The following is a 23,381-nucleotide window of genomic DNA, read 5'->3' as shown; positions in this document are numbered from 1 at the left end:
CTTTTTGAAGGTCACACAACTGGAGGGCACAGATTCATGGGACAACAAATCTTTAGCAGATATTGTCATCTTTGAATCCAACATACCTGTCAACAATACTTAATTTTTCTAATTCTTCATTTGAATTTCTTGCAGCTTTGGTACTTCCTGGTGGTCTCTCTTTCGAGCATTAATTATATTTGGTTTTGTTGAGTTTGTTGAGTTTAGCCAAGGTCAGCTAGAGGCTGCTTCAAGATAGGAAATGTTTTTTCAAGCTGAGTGTAGGAGTTGACCAGGCTGAGCTCAAAGTGGTGGGGATCAAATACATCATCAGTCATGAGTCCTTTTGTGCCCACAAGAGATCTTAGTCCAGCCCACCTTGAATTCCTGTGACCCTTATCTACCACCAATTTGCTTGGGCACTTAGTAGTTCAGATTCTTGTAGAGAGTTTAAGCTTACAGTAAACCTTTATGTCCATTTGAGCTGCCTGGACCTCCACATTTCTCTGGCACCTGACACTTAAGAGTTCTTCACTATCAAGATAAGCTTTCATTTGTAAACCCCATTGCCCCATTCACTACATCCACCACCAGGTCTAAAGCCCCTGGTACCATTTCTGTGAATCATCCATTGAAAGTTGGGGTCTGTAACTGACTGGGAATGTCTCTGTTTTCATTCAGACATTCTTTGAGTACTGCTTTATTAAACCATTTATAAGTACAGACTGCAAAAAGAGCAGATGTGGGCGTATCTGTTGTTTTAGTCCAATTAACTGCTTGGAGTGTGGAAGACATGCTCTTCTCTAGCAGAACACAGCACACTTCTGCTGATTTCTCACTTCTGTCCCTAGGCTGAGCAGATAAAGCTGGTGACAGGCCTACCAAATGTTGCACTGGGAATTATTTGCGTTGATGATGTTGTTATTCAGTAATGAACTCCAGTTGTCTCAGCTTGGTAACAGTCTGTGCATTTTGTTGGAACTGCTACCGTAACACACGTGGCAGCTTCTTCCTGATCTAACATACTGAGGCTGCTTAGAAAGCATTGACAGTGGACAAGGAAACCATCTGCTCAAGGATGTAACTTACAGAGCTCACATGCTGAACATGGATTCTGTTTTGGAGCGGATTGCTTTATTATATGTTTCCTGCATAGCGTTTGACTTCATGACTTCAACTTTGTTAATTTCATTTGATTGCAACTTTCAATGTTGTCTCTTATACCTACACGGTGGCTTTTAAACTTTTCTCCCAGACTGTTAGCTGCTATCATTACCTCTGGGAGATCCAGATCTATGACTCTTCAGAAGCTTAATACTTGGAGCTCCTTCCTGTGGTCGAACAAGGGTATGAATTTGGCTGATTTTGAAGGACAGCAACCACATACAATATCTTCTTGCTGTCTGGATCTCCAGCCCCATTCACATAAAAGTTTCAAGTATCACTTAGGATGGTACATACTTTAAGTGAAGAAATAACTTGCTAAGTTCGGTTTACTCATTGCTTGCTTGTTTACTCATTGCTTCTCTTGATCATGAAACAAAGAATAAATGTAGCAGTAGCTTATATATGCCTCATCCTGGCCACCAGCAATTGTAGGGAGTGTGCATAAGTGCACCATTCATGCCTACCATCCCTGTCCTATTGTGTTTTTTTTTTAATTTTTCTTATAAGTATTTATCTCATGTATTCAAAACTATATTTATTCTTATACCTGTATCTTGTAAACGATTTACAAATCAAATAAATACTAAATACTAAATTGCATTTGTTAGCTTTCTCTCTTCTGAGAAGGCTTCTAGAGGGGTGACAACAATGGCTCTCGTATTCCTCTCGTATTCCTGAGCTTCAATTCCATGAATCTGTATTTTTCAAACTGGGAGTCAGTCAGTCTCTGAGGAGAGCACATTATATTCTCTTACTCACCTAAATGCTGTGTAAAGTATTTGGTAACTTTAAATATTCTTGCCAATGTCTTTTTAGGATCAATTTTATTTTATACTTAAAAAAGAAACAAGGAAATATCTATGAACTTGGACCCTTTAAAATTGTGGAGCATTTGATCCAGTTTCTGTTCTTTGTTATCAATTGCCTTAGCGATATTGTTGAAACCGGCTAGCAGTGTCAAAGAAAATTGGAAAAATAAGATAGAGGAAATTTGTAGGGTTTTTTCTCTGTATCTCATGCCTGTAATTTTCTCCTTCCTTTGTTGTGAAAAGTAAGCTGGCTCCAGCTATTTTAATAGCCCTACTTGACAAAGGGTGGGTGCCGTTTTCCTAGAAGGGAGGGGAATCTTCCGACATAAACTAGACGAATGCTATGAGTTGTGGAGAGAGAAGGGATTGAACAATGCTGAATGGATTTCTTCTGTAGCATAACAAGTTCATTAAATTTTGTGGGCATATGGATATGATAGATAAACTAAGCCAACGGAATCTGCCAACTGTTTCAATTAATTTAAATAGGACAGCTCCTGAATGTATGAAAATGACAGAGTACCAACAGAAACTATTCCTTTAACACTGTTTTGGTATGTAATACATTCGAAGATTGCCTAGGCAAGACTCTTACCAAGAGTCAAGATTTCTAAACAAAATAGCATCAAAACAAACAAAACAAACATCTAAACAAAATAGCATCAAACCTCCATCCTGTAGGTAAAATAATTGGAAATAAAAGATGTGTTTGTGAGATCCAGTATTAAGTAGATAAAAATGTTTAAATAATTATGGATTGGAATATTTCTCTGCTAACGTGGACAATAAATAGATTGGATTTACATTGAGTTATTAATCATTATGCTTTGTTGTCCATATTCAGGATCAGGTTTTAATCCATGGAAACTGGTTTCATCCTATATCAGGATGATATAGAGCAGGGGTCCCCAACCACCGGTCCGTGGAACAAATCCTACCGGGCCGCTGGTTTGCTGGGCGCCGCCATCTTGTTTTGATGAAAAAGTGCTTCCGGTGAGCTTTTCCGGGTAGAAAGCTCACCGGAAGCACTTTTTCATCAAAACAAGATGGCGGCGCCCAGCTGATGCCGGTACCGGGCCGCGGCATAAAAAAGGTTGGGGACCACTGATATAGAGAGCAAGCAAAGCCTCCTCTGATCTTGGTCACATCAGCTGATGACTCATTCTCATTAAGCTTTCCCCATCCTTTCCTTCAGCATAGTTACACAGCCTTGTGTCTTCTTTTGCTTTGTGCTGTGTAGAAAGTTTCATGCAGAGTCTGTGTTTGCAGTGAGGTTGAGGGGCTTAATTGGTGCTTATTCAAGTGCGTCAGAGCATTAGCTCCAAAGGTCAGGACTTATTGGGGAGACATATTAGTAAGGATGCAGTTTAAACCTGTGATGTTGTGGCTGCTCCAAAAATGGAAATCTTGGTGTAGCGCATTCTCCAGCTGCTTGTTGCTAGAGCGACTAACTTTCCCAGAAGTCTGCAGGAGACTCCACAAATGTTATTCTTGAAATGCCCTGGGTCCTTTTTCAACTGTCTTGGAAGAGGCTGAGGTCAAGAACTACCAAATTGAATGTGTGAGGAGATGAGTGGTACTGAATCAGGATGACTGGAAATAGTTGCAGGCAGAGCAGTGGAAAAGAAATTGCCCCCTGGCTTGGAGAATCTCTCTCTGTGCTGGAGGTGGAGGGGGAGAAATCACATCACTGTATTCTAAGAAGTCGGCTAAATTGACTGTTTGGTGTTCTTTGATTCCCCAAATCAATGAAGGTTTAAGGACATGATTCTGTGTAGGTTTGCTGCTAATTCATTTTAAAAGCTGTAGTTAAGATCAAGAAGGGAATCATGAGTTTCCTATGGCATTACCTGCTACTTGCTTCAAGATAGTTTAAGTAGCCATATTACCAGTGGTGGGATTCATTTTTTTTTTACTACCATTTCTGTCAGGGTGGCTTGGTGGGCGTGGCAGGGAAAAGATACTGTAAAATCCCCTTTCCTTCCCCACTCCTGGGGGAAGGTTACTGCAAAATCCCCATTCCCTCCCCACCCCACTAACCTGCTTTCCATCTCCATTCTCCTGTGCAGGGCAACAAAAGAAGACCCAGTTAATCCACTGGGCCTCGGGAGGCAAAGAATAGATGAGGTTGGCAGGGCCAGTCAGAGGTGGTATTTGCTAGTTCTCCAAACTACTCAAAATTTCCGCTACCAGTTCTCCAGAACCTGTCAGAACCTGCTGAATACCACCTCTGCATATGACCAGTGGTGGGATTCAGCCAGTTCACACCACTTCAGGAGAACTAGTTATTAACTATCTGAGCAATTTGGTGAACTGGTTGTTGGAAGAAATCATTAGGGCAGAGAACCGGTTGTTAAATTATTTGAATCCCACCACTGTATATGACCATAGAGCCCTGGACTTCAGCCCTAATCTTGAGCCTACTTGTACTACTGTGTCCCCATTTAGAATGACTGACAGCCCATTTCCAAGCCCTATAAAATAATTTTCACATGCAAACCAACTTGTTACCAGAGCGGAAGAAGATCTGGGGGAGAAAGAAAGAGTAAAAGAAGAAATAATTAAGATAAGAAAACACACTGGTAACTTAGGCAGAGGAACATAGAAGTAGAATACAGAGTTGAAAATGTACAGACTAAATAAGAATAGTCATAGAATAGTAGTAAACTTAGCATAGGTAATTCTCAATTTGCAACCGTTCATTTAATGACAGTTTAAAGTTATTGTGCTGCTGAAAAGTGATGTATGACCAGTCCTTGCACTTATGGTATTATCATTGTGGCATCTCCACCGTCACATGATCAAAATTTGGGCACTGGCAATTGGCATGTATTTACAATTGTTGCAGAACTGAAAAAGCTTCAGGGATGAGAAGCAAAACCTCTTCAAGGAAAAACAAAGAAAGCCCAGTTGCCTTTTGAAAAAGCACCTTTGGAACTCACCTCCGTATGCTTTCCATACCAGCCCAGGATGATAGGATTGCAGTCCAAAGAATCTAGACTATAGGACTGAGAAAGGCTGGTTCATGCAGATTGACAGTGATACACTAGAGTTTCTGGCATGAATTTTTGTTATCTGGAAATTTGAAGAAGAGATACAGTATAAATCAAGTATAAAAGAGATCAAAGATAAAGCCACATAATTGATGGTTTCCCCCCCTTTTTCCCCACTGAGTCATCTCTCAGTGTCTTCTATCACAGCTAATGTTTCCAAGACACTGCAGAAAAATATTTGTGGATTTTTTGCTTCCAGTGTGTGCTCTACGGGTTTTGTTTAATTTCAGATAGGTCATGAGACAAAGAATCCAGCAGTATTACAACATATGGATAAGAGATATTATCTTCTGACAATACCTTTAAGAACACTGCCTGAGTTATTTTGAAGAGGCAGCACATTTAACGACAACAACAACACCTGTTTAAAGTCAAGACCTTTCTTTTGATCTGCAAATCTCACTTCTGTTTCTGTGGCATATTCAGCCAGATTTGGGCCTCTGTTCTACAAAGGGTCAGTCAGTCTCAGCAGAACATTCATTGGTTGTAGCTGGGTCACCTCCAAATGAAATGCTTCTTGTACAAATGTAGTTGCCTAAAGAGCTTATTGTGGCAGTGTCTTCTTTGGAATATTTAATGAAGGTCTAAAGAAGACTTGTCTATCATAGAAGAAGGGAGCAAACCACAGGTTTCTGTCAGAGCAAAACCTTATGGTCTACCAAACTAGATTCAGTCATTTTCTGGTCAGCAATCTTCACAAAACATTCATTAGAAAAAGTCCCAACTGGAAATGAGTTTATATTTTGAGAAATTACTGGCACTATATACTAGTGGTGCTAGGGTTTTGTAGACTCTCAAAAATAAACATGTTCTTAATTCACATCTTAGATTAGACTCACTGGTAAATACATTAAACGGTGTGGCCCAATCTTTGGCTGGTTTACTAGAAACTTCCACTGACCTCACAATTATCTGGACTTTGAAAGCAGTAGCTAAGCCAATATTTGACAATATTGTTTCCTCTAAGGTAAAGGTCCCCCGTGCTAGTCGTTTCTGGCTCTAGGGGGTGGTGCTCATCTTTGTTACAAAGCTGAAGAGCCAGCGCTGTCTGAAGATGACTCCGTGGTCATGTGGTCAGCATGACTAAATGCCGAAGGTGCACAAAACGCTGTTACCTTCCCACCCAAAGGTGGTCCCTATTTTTCTATTTGCATTTTTACATGCTTTTGAACTACTAGGTTGGCAGAAGTTGGGACAAGAAACGGGAGCTCACTCCGTTATGTGGCGCTAGGGATTCAAACTGGCGAACTGCCGACCTTTCTGATCAACAAGCTCAGCGTCTTAGCCAGTGAGCCACTGCATCCCAGGGATTGTTTAAGTGTCACTTAACATCTATATAGGAAATGATCAGATCAGAATGCAATGGGGGCATGCAATCTGCCCTACCAACTTCCCGTCTTGCAATAATGAGAGGAGTGGTGGTCTATTTCTTTAAATGTCATCAACCAAATCATTATTTTTTCATCCCTACCACGTATGTCAATACTATACTCAAATATAGTATATATTTAATTGTGTGGACCCAAATAGATCTGCTTTATCTATCCGTGAATATGGACAGGTGGATTTGCAACCCAATGTAGTTTTCTAAGCATTTACAAATGAAATATTTGCTAGAGAAGACAGGAATCACACTTTCTTCTCAATTCAGATGAATTAATTCTAATATCCCTTTCAACTGTTTTAATATTTGAACACCCAATGTACTCACTGTAGTTTTGGCTCTTTGTGAGCTACTTTCTTTTACTTGCACCTCTTGGAATGATCTGGGGAATAGATAATGTGTGATCCCATGGACAGTCCAAGAATTGAGCTGTCTTTCTCCGATGGGATTGGCCTGCCAAACTCATTCTGGCAGAAGGGACCTTCTGCAGATCCCATCAGTCAAGGCATTTCAGCTGATGGAATCCAGAAGAAAAGCCTTCTCTGCCATGGCTCCAGCCTTTTGGAATATCTGGCCACTGGAAGTGAGATTTTCCTCTCTTTTAGAAAGCCCTTAAAATCTAGCTATGCCAGCTAGCAGGGAGAAATTGGTGGCCAGCGGTGGTTGGTACACTAACAGAGAAAGTAACCCACCTCTGTCCTCCAAAACCTTGATTTTAGTTAGTATTCATTTTAATTTTAATCCATTTTATATTGGTAACTGTTATTATATGTTGTTTTATCTTGATGTAAACTGCTCAGAGTCTCCTGAAACTGCAGATGAATGGCAAATAAACTTAATAAATAAAATGATTAGGGGGATGGAGGCTAAAATATATGAAGAATGTTTACAGGAGTTGGGTATGTGTAGTTTAAAGAAAAGAAGGACTAGGGGGTGACATGACAGCAGTGTTCCAATATTTGAAGGGCTCCTACAAAGATGATGGAGTTAAATTATTTTCTAAAGCACCAAAAAGTAAGACAAGATACAATGCTTGGAAACTAACCAAGGAGGAACTAAGGAGAAATTTCCTAATGGTGAGAGCAATCAACCAGTGGAATGGGTTGCCCTCAGAAGTTGTAGGTGCACCATCACTGGAGGCTTTCGAAAAGAGACTAGACGACCATTTGTTTGAAATGATATAGGGTTTCTTGCTTGAAGGGGGTTGAAGTAGAAGAGTAGAAGACCTTGGAGGTCCCTTCCAACTCTATTATTCTATATTCTATGTTCTATGTCTAAGAAAAACTGTTTGTGTGCAAAGAGCCTGACATTTCCATAAGTGTTCCAGGATTTTAAGAAGTTCAAGAAGGATAAATTGCACCTTAACCAAACTTAAACATACTTTAGAAATTAAGTGCAGCTAAGTATAATCTTTGTCATTTTCCCTGATAGGAATGAATGAAAACCTCTCTTTGGATGGCTTGCATTTCGCCATGGATCTATCTAGATGGAACTTTCTAATTCACTCCCAGATGAATCTGTGACATTTTGAGAGGGCATAAATCTCTGTAGCATTTCATTATTGCCATCACTAACCTGATACTGTGCTCTCTCTCTCTCACTCCTAGGAGTATATAGGCAAACATAAAAAAAAAAATTGCAGGATATCTAGAAAAACATTTCATCCTCACTGGAAATGGGTTCTCAGGGTGTATCTCTGCTTATTAGTTAAAATTATTAGTTAATTAGAATATTAAGTATTTCTGCCAGGTGGAGATCTAATTCTCTCATAATTAAACTGCAAAATCACTACAATAAAGTACGAACAATATTCCAAATAACAAATGTTCTTCATTTGAATGGTCAAAGATCATATTTTGGTATTCATGCAAAAAGTGGAAAAGAAGGGAGATCAGAGGCCTGTAGACACTTGGGAAGAATAGAAAAATCATGGACAGAAAAGATAAATTAAATATGCTGGGTATATAACATCCAGAATTCCTCGGCAAAGAATGGGGATACCTTGAATTTGGTATTCTTACATTGAGCAGGGGCTGGACATGATGATCTTAATGGTCCTTTCCAAATCTGTGATTCTATTATTTTTATTTAAGCTACTGATCATGATTTAAGTTAAAACAAATCCCTCATAGAGAGATGCATTCAAGCATGAGCCATGGTGGAGCAGTAGTTAGAATGCAGTATTGCAGGCTAACTCTGCCCACTGACAGGAGTTCTATCCTGACCAGCTCAAGGTTGACTCAGCCTTCCATCCTTCCGAGGTCAATAAAATGAAGACCCAGAGTGTTGGGGGCAATGTGATGACTCTGTAAACTGTTTAGAGAGTGCTCTAAAGCTGTATGAAGTTATATATAATTCTAAGTACTATTGTATAATTCTAAGTACTATTACATGCTTACCCATCCATGTGGTATGGCAACTTCTTTATAAGTTGCCAAAAAGAAAAATAAAGGCTATGAAGGCAAATCAAAACTGAAGATCCAGATTTTTTTAATTTATTTTAAATATTAAATCAGGAAAGAGCAAGGGAGGACAAAACAAGGGAGGACAAAATTGGGAACGTCCAACTGGTGATAAGGAGGTTGCCTAAAAATCAGGAAAGTGCCACTTAGCAAATGAAAAAGCATCTAGAGAGGTCCTCCAACATAATCCAGCTAATCCATGTGTGGTGCTGAGAAAACAGGAGCTTAGTTTGCTAGCTAGCCGGGGAGTGCAGTAACCCGCAAAGCCTTCTAGCCATTAGTGGCTAGTTAATCTCCATGGTGGGAGATCATCTGAGAAGAGCCACTGTACGCTGTTGATTCACGTCAGCCAAGGACAAATTCATTTTCTGCTACTAGCTTAGCATTTTCTTCCACTCCTTGGATTACAAACTACTTATTACAGCAGGCAGGCCCAAGGAGCTGAAACAGCTGCTGCTGTTAGATAAGAAGGCAATTTTGGCTGTCTTGTAGCATCCTTGCCTTCTGTGCTGTTAGGTAGGGAAAGAGAAGAGTGTTTGGGGTAGAGGAGTCTTAAGGATGATAACAGAGAATGCTGGAGGAAAGATGTTGTCACTTCCTGGGTTTAATCAAGGCAGGGAACTTGCATAAATGTGCACATCTCCCAGAGTTCGCCTGTATCTACCATCATTTCTAAAAGATGAAAATCCATGCATTTGTTTTTCAGTTGTGAGCTAGTAGCAAACCAACTGAACGTATTATTTCCAGGAAACTAGCATTTCTTCTAAAGAGTTTTGGAGCTAAATCCAAGGGTATTTACAAACAACCATACATTCACATGTTTGCATTTGGTTTAAGATACTTCAAAAATCTGAATTTCAGCTAACTATGATTGGGAGGTTTGCCTAGAATATAATTTGCTACTTCTCAAGTTGATTCCATTTACAGTACATAGAGTATTTCCTATGTTCTAGATCCATGGCTCAGGATCTGTTTGGGGCAAATATTTAGTTTACTCTAAATACTTAAATATCTAAATAGGAGCCCTGGTGGTGCAGTGGTTAGAATGCAATATTGCAGGCTAACTCTGCACGCAGTCTGGAGTTCGATCCTAAGGGGCTCAAGCTTTCCATCCTTTTGAGGTCAGTAAAATGAGGGCCCAGATTGATGATGACATTTGTAAACTGCCCAGAGAGTGCTGCAAGGCACTATGGGACAGTGTGCCTAAGTCTAGAGCCATTGCTATTACTCTGCTCGCTATTGTCTCCAATTAACCATATTGTCTTTGTTCAAGTAAATGAAACTGTTACTTGTGGTGTGAATAACCCACAAGTTGTCTCTGTCCCATATCTCAACATACAGTCTCTACTGGGTATGCATTTCAGTTCCTTTTATGTTTTTTTTTTTAATATTTGAAAATGAGCATCAGAAGTAATTTCTAAATAGAACCTATATGATGTGGTGGAATCAAAATGAAACGGGTTTCAGTTCCTATCCATTTGTGTGATTTCTCTACCACTCTTCCTTAAGGCAGGGATAGAGAACACATTCTTGTAGAAACTGCTGGACTAGGATTTTTAAGACACCCAGTGTCAAGGCTGACTCAGAAATCTATTGCAATTCTTCTTGGAGCTCAACAACAGACACAGAAGGGAGGGGTGGAATTTTGGGGGGAGTTGTGAGGGGCCGAGGAAGCCAAGTGAGACGGCTGAGCCTTAGAAAGTTCCTATACTTCAAGGTCATGTTATGAGAACTTTTAAAAATGGTGCGGACTGTTTCCCAAAAAATAAGCTGGATTGGTGGACAATGGACAGTGGGTGGCCTAAACAGAAGAAGGGAATTTACCTATGCTGCTTTATGTGGGAACTTTTGGAACTGCCTTTCTTTCTGTGCATATATGGATCAAAAAAGTTATACTCTTGGTAAAATAATGTCTCAGGAGTTTCTTTTTCTGCATATGCCAATGGGTTGATTGATGCCCAGCCAGTACCAGTGCTCTGAATATTGGGAGTTATAGATGAACAACTAAAAGGATATAGCTTTAAACCTTAAAGAAAGCCTTCTGTCAATATAAAGCTGCTTTGAATTTCACATTTACCTCCCTATAGATGTGATTTATAAGTATCATATATTTTAGCCTTGTTCCGTTATCAAACACACGGCCCAATTAGAAGCAGGTCATTTAATTTTCTTTCATACTGTTTGCAAGCTTGAGTTTCTTTCTGCTGTGTATCATTCTCTGCTGTGTACAATACCTAATGATTACACTTTCTCTGCTGTGTATAATATCTAATTATTGTATGTTCTCTGCTGTGTACAATATCAAATTATTGCATTTAAGGAATGAATAATTATAATGGATAGGAAACAGGCATATTTAGGGGTCCAGTGTGTCTCGAGACACATTGCACCCAGTATCATCTCATGCAGAATTCTATATGACAGTGACAGGGATCACACATTTGCAAAAAAAAAAAAGGCCACTATAGAAGTCCTTTTTTCAAAGAATGGCTCTTCGTTTTCTCTGCATAGAAATGAATGGCAAATTGGAGGAAGTAAATGATTGTCACTGGATCATCATTGAGACAGGAGAAAACCCACACTAAACCCACACTAAACCCACACTAAACCCACACTAACAAGAGCAGTGGTGGTGCAGTGATTAGAGTGCAGTACTGCAGGCTACTGCTGACTGCCTGTTTCCAGCAGTTCAAATCTCACCAGCAGTTCAAATCTCACCAGCTCAAGGTTGACTCAGCCTTCCATCCTTCTGAGGTCAGTAAAATGAGGAGCCAGATTATTGGGGGCAATAGGCTGACCCTGTAAACCGCTTAGAGAGGGCTGTAAAGCACTGTGAAGCTATGTTGGGCCCCCAACAAGAGCCTTATTTGACAGCAGTGATCAATTATGGAAAGCTGCCTACCTTTAAAATTGCCCATAAGGCAGGGATATTGTGGGAAATTTAAGATGGTTGGCAATTTTTCAGGAAAAACTCCTGTCGCTAGCTAAAGCCATGTTCATTTCATGGGTTGGATGACAGGAAGAGAGAAGTACTTTTCTGGATATATGCTCAACCAATTTTGGCAGAGGAGTAAACCAACCTTATCAGGGGTGACTTAAGCTATTGAGCAGCATCAAGCCAAACCTTGTTTGGGCTCCTTCTGGGTTCTGTCCCTTGGCCACAGTTCAATTTATGACAGGGCTAGAGAACTTTTTTGGAGACTGAGGACCAAGCTGTCCTGGACTTTGATGAGCAGTCAGAGACCAAGAGTCGAGGACAGAGAAAAGGAAGGCAGAGAAATCAGTTTGTTTTGTTTTGTCTTCCTTTAGTTCATTCAGTTTCTTCTAATGAAATGATATTCATGCATCTTAGTAATAATTTGGGGGCTGACTCTTGTGGAAATTGTTTAATGATGCTCATCTAAGAACTTCAAGCAACCTTGAATAAAATGGTGATAGAATAAAAACCAGGCTAGAGTAGCCAAAAAGGAGAAGACTGGAAAACTTAAAGACAATTTTCTCAAATTGGGCAAACAAGACAGAATTCCTAAAAAATGGACTTGACTGACCAGCTATTTATACTTTATCCTACTCATTGGGTGTCATGAGTCAAGTAAAGCTTTAGCAAATGCATTACTAAAACCTCCTAAGCTTGATAGCTATCTAGCTTGGCACATTGTGTGAACTCAGCTAGTTTAAAATGTTTTATAGTTCAATGTGTTGTTTGCACCTAGATCACACATTAACTCAGTTACCAGGTTAGGCAAAGTTCTGTGAAAACTGGTTCCTTTGCTTTTTCTCTGGGGTTACCCTCCACAATGGGATGGAGGGAAGATGTGTTGTTTTTCAGACCTAGCCATAGGTTCTCCTAGCCAGTGGTGCAAAAAATGAAAGAAACAAGAAGAGAACAAATAGTAATTAGCTGCTGCTATCATTCTGTCACCTGTGAGTTTGGGCAAAATTAATGTGAAGCAACAGAAGTCAGAGCTACATAAGATGACTTTCAATTAGACTCTCCTCATTCTTCTCACCGGTTTTATTTGTCGATCATCTAGAACCTTTTTGATGTCAGCAATGTATCTGGGGGTGTTTCCCCTCTCCTTCCCCCTATGTTATTTATTGCTCACAGCCAGAAAGAGAGCCTTTAAAGTGAAAAAGTATATAGATGTAATATCAATATATATATATATATATATATATATATATATATATATATATATATATATATATATATATATATATATATATATATATATATATATATATATATATATATTGAGATTTTCATGGTTACAGGTATGTAGGTCTTGGTGTGTTTGGGTCTTTTCCGTGTAAGATTGAGAGCATCGTGGCAACGTTTCTACAAGGTCCCACTTGCCATCTTCAGGCTGGTGCTTTCGGCTTTGTGCTTGTGCGAGCAAAGCGTGATCGGAGTTGCCGTCTCCCTATATATACTGGTGGGGAGGTTGGCTGTGTTGTCATTTCTTGATTGGTTGATGGAGTTGATGTTTGCAGATTGGCTGGCTTTTTTGTAAGAACATATGGCTGAGGTATTGGCTGTGTGTCTATCAGCCTCCTATGTTGTAACAACCTGGGTAATGGGCTGTGTGATGACCTTCTGAGTTCTAATGTTTTGACATCCTGGGTCTTGTGCTGTAATCTCCTGGGTCATAATGACCTGAGTCATGGGCTGTGTGATGACCTTCTGAGTTCTATTTTTGTGACATCCTGGATCTTGTGCTGTAATCTCCTGGGTCGTTGGCTGTGTTGCAACATCCTGAGTTTTTGTGGTGTAACCTCCTGAGTTCTGTGATGTGATATCCTGAGCGGGTGGCTGTGATGTGACATTCTGGGTTTTGGTTTGGCTCCAAGTTGGAGGCCTGGATATGTGTTCATGGCAATTATATATATACATACATATACATATACATATACATATACATATACATATACATATACATATACATATACATATACATATACATATACATATACATATATATATATATATATATATATATATATATATATATATATATATATACAATGGAGATAATGTCGATGGTCGGTAGGCCTCACCCTATATCGCGTCAGGAATGAAGAAGTCGTAGACGGTTCATGCCCATCCCCACGGTCATAGGCAGTTCGGCTACGATGGTTCGCCATGTGAGTCGCGCTAAGGAAGAATCCATCATCAAATCTGCGATATGACTGTCGGAGGAGCGAGACGCGTGGTAGACCTAAGCAACGCTGGATGGACACGATCAAGGCCGATCTAGAGATCGCAAGGCAGACCCGACATACGTGGCAGACAGAGAGGCGGAAGCAATACTCAAGGACATTAGTGGACCCGCAGAGCGAGACAACGCTGAAGAAAAAGAAGAAGAAGAAGATATATATATATATATATATATATATATATATATATATATATATATATATATATATAATTCACCACCCTGGGCTGGCTTTGCTGAGAGTCAGTACCAGAGGTGGTATTCAGCAGGTTCTGACCAGTTCTGGAGAACTGGTAGCGGAAATTTTGAGTAGTTTGGAAAACCGGCAAATACTACCTCTGACTGGCCCCGCCCCCATCTATTCTCCACCTCCCAAGTCCCAGATGATTGGCTGGGTCTTCTTTGGTTGCCCTGCACATGAGAATGGAGCTGGAAAGCACGTTAGTGGGGTGGGGAAGGATTTTGCAGTAACTTTCCCCTACCACGTCCACTAAGCCATGCCCACTAAGCCACGCTCACAGAACTGGTAGTAAAAAACTTTGAATCCAACCACTGGTCAGTACGATATACATGTGCTCAGTAAATAATTTTTAATTTTTTTTTTTTTTTGAAAGGTGGAAAGTCCTTCAGTTTTACTTCTTTGTCCTCTGTTTCCACCAGGGTTCTGTTGTTCCTGGATGTTGGTGTCAGTGTGTTTATGTGTGTATAATGTTAATGAGTAGTTAGAAAAGACAGTAATAAATGTCTCCAATCTCATGCTGATATACCACTTCCCAGCATAGAAGTTTGTTCATTTGTTGTTTTAAAAATAACTTTTACAACCAGCAGCAGAAGCACAAATATGTTGGAGAAAAAAAATGTCAATCAGAAAAAAAAATTCTGGATTACTGGTAGAGCAAATGCTTGACCCTGTTAAACAAAGGCTAATGGAGGAATAAGGTGACCTTTTAAAGAGATCCACAGTCAAGAATTGTATAGAAAAGAATAAAACGTTCCAATTCTTGTTATAATAAGTAAGAGCATTTGGTAATATATGAAGTTTCTACGGAAAGAAGAAAGTAAAGTGTTGAGTTCTACGGTCAGCAAGAAGCAGACCAGGTAGCTCTTATTTAAAGACCTAAACCAAATAGGAATGGCAGCATCCCTTAATCAGCTATGACAGTTCAATTAGCCAGTAGAGCACTGGTAATAGGGAAAAGGTTGGTGCACAGGAAATCCCAAGTGGGTAAAATTTGATGCCAGATCAACCTAATCTTTTTTCCCTCTCCCAGGCTCTTGCGCTATTAACTGTTTTCTGAGTTTTCTCTTTCCTCTCCTTCTGTTCATTGAACTTGTCTAAACCAGGAAGGCACCTGATGAACATCAAGTTTTCTTTGAAAAATTAGGAATGGCAAGGAAAGTCTCTTGAGAATGACAAGCAATAAGCATCAAAGAGAAAAGATTGTCTCAGATGCTACTATTGCAACTCTGTTTCAAAGCTGCAATGATGGCCATATTTGTTACCTCTGATTGGGAGAAGATGGAGAATAACTAGGTTTACTAGAGCTGTGATGGCATAGGGATCAGAAAGTAGTATTGCAGGCTAATTCTGCCAACTGCCAGCAGTTTGATTCTCACCGGCTCAAGGTTGGCTCAGCCTTCCATCCTTCTGAGGTGGGTAAAATGAGGATCCAGATTGTTGGGGGCAAGAGGCTGACTCTGTAAACCACTTAGAGAGGGAGGTGAAGCACTGTGAAGCTGTATATAAGTGCTACTATAATTGTTATTTACACATTAGGCTAAATTGTCATCTGCTTAGATATGGTTTATATCTGCATCACAACTGGATGAATTGCCACAACATCTTAAACTCTAAACTGTGTATTGTCTAGGTTCACTCATCCTGCTAAATCACAGACAGATCTATTACATGGACCAAGTCTGTTTGTGAGACATGTTAAACGTAAGAATGAACTGTGTTTTAAGAATTAATCAGGCAAGAGCATAGAGGATCCTTTATGTTACTAATTATATTCCAACCAGCCTTCCTTAACCTGCAAACAACTCCCAGAATTGGCTTTTGGTCAAAGTGCCTGAGATTTTAGGGAGCTATCAACCAGAACATATGAAGGACACCAGGTGTATAAGGCTATTTTAGAGCATATTTAGTGATCCACACATTGGCTTCCTCTACTTTGCAGCTGAAAAATAGGACATGCTATTCTCATTCCAAGCATCACTTCATGAGCTTCATCTCATATGTTATGGCACATTGCCATGCCTTCTGTCTCAGTGTGTACCATACTAGTCATGTTCTGCTGATTTAAAAGCCAGTAGACAACTGATAGAAATATACTAGAGAAACCTAATGGAAATACATAGGCCATGTCCACACATGTATGAGCACAGGGTTAATCGGATGGTCAGCTCCTCATTTGCATTTTTTTTTTTACAATCATTCACCCTAATTGGTTGTATAAATTCAGGTAGTTTTTCCCATGTCTGGGTAAACTGCCCAACATTGGTAAAAGTTATTTTTCATTGGGTAATGATACACAAAACTATTACTTAACCCAACAGGCATATTTAAATTGATTTAAAGATTGCTATGTGTACTAAAATACATGAAAATTTTCCAAAGTATTCATTCAGATGAAACCAGATCTTCATGTACTGGCTAATCAATCAAACACTGTAGTGATAGGCAAAACCAGAAGACAGCAGTGTGATAGATGTAGAAAGGCTAAGTGACAGCAACATCAGGAAGAAGGAGGATGAGAAGCTAGAGAAGTATCTAATGGAGGAAGGAGGAACTAGAGAGGAAGTAGAACATAAAGTGATCTCAGTGGTAATAGGAGCACTTGGACTGTGACTCCTAACCTTGGAAAGTGACTCCATGTCAGGCCTGCCTTCCGTTCAAAACCCAAGAAAGGAAACCCCTGACTCCATTGAAGTAGAGAAGAGGTACTTTTGCTGAAGTGATAGCAGCTAAAGCAAGGCAAGATCTGATTCAAAAGGCGCTAACGTTACAGGTTGAAAGTTTCCTCAAATCCCTCCCTGCAGGACACCATGCTGAGTGTCCAATCCACGTCCCTCATAATGTCATGTGAAACTCGTCTTCGGGTATTTTCGCCCATCTGGAGTTCTAGGATGGTTGGCCTTGATTGGGTATAAACAACTGCACTCAACAGGAGTAATTCTTGAGAGCAAACCTCCCTTTTAGTTCACATGGGTCTTTACCTCACCAGCTTACTTCCTCAACCCAAATGCCATGCATCCTCCCTCCCCGTTACTATGGCAGCCAATAGCAAGCATGCACCAAAGGAAAATCCCATGCTGGAGATCTGGCTGACACTCCAACAGATCCCAAGAGAAGCATCAGTGCTCTCTGTGCTAGGATCAACTAAGGTATTACACAGAACCTTCAAATTCTCAGGCCTCTGATATTGAGGAAGACACAAGAGCCATGGTGGCACAGTGGTTAGGATGCAGTATTGCATGCTAATTCTGCTGATTGCCAGCAGTTCGATCCTGACTCAGGTTGACTCAGCTTTCCATCCTTCCAAGGTCGGTAAAACGAGGACCCAGATTGTTGGGGGCAGTATGCTGACTCTGTAAACCCCTTAGAGGGGGATGTAAAGCACTGTGAAATGGTATACAAGACTAAGTGGTACAGCTATATAACCCACAATGGTGAGTAGGGAATTTTTATTTTTACATTATATTCAACCTTCGCATGGCATGAATTAAGAGGGTTCTGCTACATTAAGCTCTTTTTAAATAACAAACCCAGCTACATCAATGTTTTAAAAAGGGATCCTGTCAAAGATGTGGAATGAATCAATGTCTTAGAAAAAGCAGGTGGAGACCATAGTCCAAAATCAGCGAGAGCCACACGCATGCATGCTCACTCTCCCCCACACTAATACATACACAGAGAGAAGAGAGATCTGACTTCAAAAGGTAGTGAAACCATTAATTGCTATCAGCCCTGGAGTGTGCCTAGCCAGTGTGCAAACTCCCAGCTTGAGACATTAAAATCTAATCACTGCAGCAGCTGTTTTTATTTTGCGGCCCCCCTGCCCCAAACGGCGAAAAGAAAACCCCGTGGTTCAGCCGAAAAGGAAGTAATAAAAGGGAGACGGTGCTCTGATTTTGGCTACCAAGCCAGCTCAGCAGACTGTGGATAAAAATAAGATTGCTGGATATGAGAGTGGGTGGAACATGGCTTACTAAATAGGCTGCTAGCCTATCTGATGTAGCATGCACATTCTGAGCATTATTTAAGAGAGGTTGTATGTGTGAAATAATACAGAATTTGTGAGCCTGCCCCAAAGACATTCAAGGAATCGATTCAAGCCATAGAACTTTATGAATTCAAAATTACATATTTTTTTAAAAAAAGTGACTTTCTGAATGGATAACATAGCCAGCACTAGACTTAGATTCTCACTGTGGAATGGGACAACTTGCTGCAGCCAATTCACAACACCACAGGACAACTTGCCATGGCCAATTCACCCTGGGCCCACTCACTGCAGAACAATTCGACAGTTCAACTTAATTATTTAAAATATTTTTAAAAAATATTTTAGTTTTTGACATTCACATTTCATTCTGTCCCTCCTTTGGCATCCTTTCTTTAATGATTCTATTCCATTATTTCTTTGATATTAGTGTAACTCTTACCCCGTGGCAAGTTGGCTGTGGACAATTGGCTGTGTTGAGTTGTTGCAGACCTACCCACTGCTACCCCCTCCTTATTTCTTTCTTAATATAGCTTCAGATTTTAAAGTTCAGTTAAGTAGTGCATGTGGCCAACCTTGGCTGATCTTGAAGAGCTAAGGATATTGATAGTATGGTGGAAAATCTATAGTAAACTAGACTGTGAAATTGAAAAAGACATCTGGGAAGTGAAGGGAAGGAAGGGAAGGGAAGGGAAGGGAAGGGAAGGGAAGGGAGGGAAGGGAGGGAGGGAGGAAGGAAGCTTTCATAATCATCAAAAAACATGGATATATTCCTAAAGTCATCAGGAAGTATGCCCAACTCCAGGGAAATTTGAACCTTTTGTATCACTCCTAAGATAAATCACAAAGCTGGGAACTTGCTTTGTTAGTTAGGAGTTGGTCCTAATAAGAATCACTGCTTTGGTTCTTGTTAATTTTAGTGAACCAAAAAAGAGGGACAAATTTTTACCAGGAGAAAAATTGGTTCCTGTCCAAAAAATAAATAAAAAATCGATCACAGCCCAAATGGGTGTGCAGATCCCAGGGTCAACTTTTATCAGCCTGCATCACTATGAAGGAAAATTGCATGCAAAAAAAGTAAACCTTGAGGAAACTTGCCTACATTGTGTGCATATCTTAGAAAGCTACGCTTCAGATATGTGCATGAATATTTGAGAGTCAAATATATGAAAAATGCAGATTGGTTTTGGAAAATTAATTGTATAATAGTTGAATTTATGTGAAGCTGATATCACTAGAAATAGACTGAGCTATACATGTCTCTTCTGCTTGCTGAAATCCATTGTGCTACACACATTGTTCCTCCTTTTAATCTTCACATGTGTCAGACTTCATGCCAGACATAGCAATAAATCTCATCTGTCCATTCTCTTATCCCCACATTCAGGCACTTACTTATGGCAGAAGCTCAGAGACACAACATGGCTAGATTAATTGCTTTACTGAAGATAAGAATGGAGTCATATATCATATATGAACAAAAGATCTGCCTTCAGAAGCACAGAAATTGCCATATAGATATATGCTTCAAAGTTTCGGTTCTCAGACTTTGCTTCTCATCTTTTTCAGTTGGTGGAAATTTAGCCATCTTTCTTTATGCTCAAGATTGCTCAAGGATGTACATAATGGTAAAAATTCTTGCTTACTAGCTTCAGCGCTTAGAATCTGTTCCTCAAAAATTGTCTGCAGGATCTCCTTGTTTACCTGCATACAATGAATAGCATATGTTTACCTGAATACAATGAATAGCATCATAATGTACCTGTGCATTTGCACTGTGGGTGATATCCAGAATCATCATGAAGATCTGAAATTAAGGCCTTGTTAAAGTTCTTAGGTTGACTTGGAGATGTTGATGAATGTTTCAAAGACTGTAGAACAAGGATTGTGCAACTAGAAATGTTAGGATCACACGAGGCTTGACCAAAGTCTTGGACATGACTCCTAAGATCTTCTGGATGATTTTGCTGAGCTGTAAATTTTTAATAGCAATTTTATTACAAATTATAATTACAATGATGAAAAACAAAATTTTAAAAATAGAAAAAAAATATAGAAAAAAAAAGAAAATATGAAAAAACGGGTGTATTAGAACTAGAATGAGAGGTCTCTAAATGAGAGTAGAACCCTCCAGTCTAAAAAATCTATTTTTGATTTTTGCTCTCTCTTTCTGCCTATCTCTGGCATACACACTACTATTCGCAACCTATTTTCTCCACTCTTTTTCCTCACCCAGCAGGCTGTGTGAGTTACAAACTGTGAAGGTTACCAACTGCTCTTTCCAGAGGTCATTTGAACTTCAACTCAAAGGCACCTCTGGGTTAAGAGTCAGGGATTGCATTCTGTACTCTGTCAAAGGTGATAGACTACCGCTTTTGATTGCTCACCTACTGTCAGCCTTCCAAGGTAGACCATACAGATCAGATAAGCTAATTCTACACAATTGTATGGCTACATTGCAGTTACATTACATTACATTACAGAATCTTGTAGGTCCGAAAGTACAAATCTCCTTCTGTCTCATTTTACAGTCTGATAAATAGATATTTTCCTGTCTTGAGTTTTTTTTTTTTTTTTCCTCTGCCTATAATGCAGCTCCGGACATCTCTTATCTGATCGTTCTCTAGGCATCATCTCTTCCTCCATCTCCCAAGCCTTCTTGCTTTAGCAACCATTAAAACCCAGTGATGTACAAACATGTGCAAATCATCTGTGAAACAGAGATGCAACTTCTCTTAGTGTAACACCAATGCAGTTGAAAACTGTTAGAAGATGATTAGGGAATATCGCATTAACCTGACGGCTTTAAATGCCTTTATAGGCTCTGAATGGAAACTTGTAGCAAGCATCTTTTAAGAACACAGAATGAGCTGAGACGATGCAACCCTGCTGCTTTTCCTCAGGGAACAGGAGACCTAGTGGGAATGGCTATTTACTTCTTGAATCTTCAGGTCCCATCCCTTGCAGGTGTCCCTTAGCAGCTACAAAAGGCCAACTCCGTTTTGATGCATGGAATTACTATCTCTCAATTGCAGGTGAGAATTAGGAAGTTCTGTTACTGTCCACCTGAGAGGGAGGGACCCTAAACCCTAATTTAGCTCTCTTTAATCAAAGTTATAACACCCCAACCTCACTACCTCTGTCATGCCTTCCTGAGGAATGATGAGCTGATTTCATAGAAAGAGAAACCCTAAACATAAGATGTCACATAAGAAAATTGATTTTTGAAAATGGGCTTTCACAGGATTACTGTATTATCAATCCCCTCTATCTATAATCAGTCACAGTTTGCACACACACACATACACAAACACCCATTCCATCCCATATCATTTCTATGGTGCCTCACAAGGTATGTTCAGATCTAAGGAATATAGAGTTTATTGTGACTAAACTGAAAAAGTCACAGACAAACCCAACATTATGGTCAACGAGATGGAAAGCATATGAATTTAATCATCATCATCATCACCACACCATCCTCCTCCTAGTGTTTTTCCCCACAGGTGCAGAATCCACTTTTTGGGTCAATTTATAAATTTAATTTAATAATATGAGTGAGTAAGAAAGTAAGTAAGTAAGTAAGTAAGTAAGTAAGTAAGTAAGTAAAGTTGCCAAGGTTGTCCTAAGGTATTCTACTTTCTCTTGCTAGCCTGCTCCAGGATTTTCAACTTTTCTTGGCAGACCATTTTGGAACTACCTCTATAGTTTTTTTCTTCTTTTATGCAGATTATACTACAATGCATAGCCTTCTTTTCAATATCAATAGACACATTCCTGGGTCTCTTTAACAAACGTTCCTGATGTTGTTTTTAGATTCATTTTATTGTTGTGAGTGGTTAGGTGCGTGAAGATAAATGCTATCCATTTTGTTTTTAAATGTCTATTTCTTCCATTTTTAAGATTGATTCTCTTCATTGACAAAGCAACTTGGTGTTCTGGTACCAAAAAAATGCATCTGAAGAAAGCATTAAATACATAATACACATGCAGCCCCTGATAAAGAGAAAGTATTCAAGAAGCAATAGCAATAGCATTTAGACTTACATATCACTTCACAGTGCTTTACAGCCCTCTGTAAGTGGTTTATAGAGTCAGCATATTGCCACCAACAAGCTGGGTCCTCATTTTACCGACCTCAGAAGGATGGAAGGATGGATCAATCTTGAGTGGGTGAGACTCGAACTGCCAAACTGCAGGCAGCTGGCAGTCAGCAGAAATAGCCTTCATTACTACACTCTAACCACTGAGCCACCACAGCAGTGCCCAACATGCTTCTTCTGTTTTTTTAAAAAAAATATTTTTATAAATTTTTATTGGTTTTTAAAACAAACATAAACAAACAAAACATAAAAACATCAAGCCATCTTCCATATATGTACATACAGTGTGCCGGTTGGTTGCTTTACAAATTGTTTTGTGCTTCCATTTCATAGTCTTCAATTACAATTACATTGTATATGATCTCATATTTTCAATCCAATATTAAATACATTGATATCATTATTAATCAATCATTTGACTATACTTTTATTCATTCATGCTTTAGGAAATAATCATATTTTACTTAATTTGTTTTGTGACAATTCATATTATCATCCCAAATCTATCCTAAAATCATTTTGTAGATATAATGAAAGAATACATGTTTATATATTTAATATTTTCTAAAAGTCTACATATTTCGTTACTATACTTTATTGTCTAACCATTGGTAGAATAGATCCCAAACTTTATAAAATTGTTTATCATCCTGTTCTCTAATTTCAAATATCAGTCTGCTCATTTCAGCACATTCCAATATTTTCTTAATGATTTCCTCCTGTGATGGTATTTTCTCATTTTTCCAGTTTTTAGCAAATACAATCCTAGCCGCTGTTAATACATTTACAATCAGGTATTTCAAATCTTTACTATATATTTCAGGTAAAATTCCCAATAAAAATATCTCTGGTTTCAAATCTATATATTTTTTTGTCATTTTTTCCAACCACGTGTGGATTTTAGTCCAGTATTTTTTAGCATCCGCACAAGTCCACCATATATGGTAATATGAGCCAGGTGTCTGATGACATTTCCAACATT

At 39.2% G+C, this 23,381-nt stretch overlaps 1 protein-coding gene across 4 annotated transcripts in view; it reads left to right on the top strand.

Moving 5' to 3' along the window:
- Positions 1-23,381, top strand: part of KIRREL3 (kirre like nephrin family adhesion molecule 3) — a 726,740-nt gene that overhangs the window by 585,030 nt on the left and 118,329 nt on the right. The gene's annotated exons all lie outside the window — the stretch shown is intronic.

Source organism: Notechis scutatus, chromosome 7 (assembly GCF_049901735.1).
Source record: "Notechis scutatus isolate UNSWTSFEM ecotype Mainland chromosome 7, rNotScu1.2, whole genome shotgun sequence".
Classification (NCBI taxonomy): Eukaryota; Metazoa; Chordata; class Lepidosauria; order Squamata; family Elapidae; genus Notechis; species Notechis scutatus.
This window is presented reverse-complemented; position numbering and strand designations above follow the sequence as displayed.